Genomic DNA, 681 nt, shown 5'->3' on the forward strand with positions numbered 1-681 from the left:
TTTCCCGTGTCCACGTACAGCCCGTTCACGGGTCCGTGTAAGGGTCCGTGTACGCGGCGTGTGCCACGTACGTGGTTTTGCCCAGTTTTCCATGGCGCGCGTCAACTTCCGTCCACGACCGCCGTCGGGCACTTTTTTCCCGTGTCCACGTACAGCCCGTTCACGGGTCCGTGTAAGGGTCCGTGTACGCGGCGTGTGCCACGTACGTGGTTTTGCCCAGTTTTCCATGGCGCGCGTCAACTTCCGTCCACGACCGCCGTCGGGCACTTTTTTCCCGTGTCCACGTACAGCCCGTTCACGGGTCCGTGTAAGGGTCCGTGTACGCGGCGTGTGCCACGTACGTGGTTTTGCCTAGTTTTCCATGGCGCGCGTCCACTTCCGTCCACGACGGCCGTCGGCCAGTTTTTTCCCGTGTCCACGTACAGCCCGTTCACGGGTCCGTGTAAGGGTCTGTGTACGCGGCGTGTGCCACGTACGTGGTTTTGCCCAGTATTCCATGGCGCGCGTCAACTTCCGTCCACTACGGCCGTCGGCCAGTTTTTCCCGTGTCCACGTACAGCCCGTTCACGGCTCCGTGTAAGGGTCCGTCTATGTGCCACGTAGGTGGTTCTGCCCAGTTTTCCATGGCGCGCGTCAACTTCCGTCCACGACGGCTGTCGGCCAGTTTTTTCCCGTTTCCTC

This window comes from Triticum dicoccoides, chromosome 1B (genome assembly GCF_002162155.2).
Source record: "Triticum dicoccoides isolate Atlit2015 ecotype Zavitan chromosome 1B, WEW_v2.0, whole genome shotgun sequence".
Classification (NCBI taxonomy): domain Eukaryota; kingdom Viridiplantae; phylum Streptophyta; class Magnoliopsida; order Poales; family Poaceae; genus Triticum; species Triticum dicoccoides.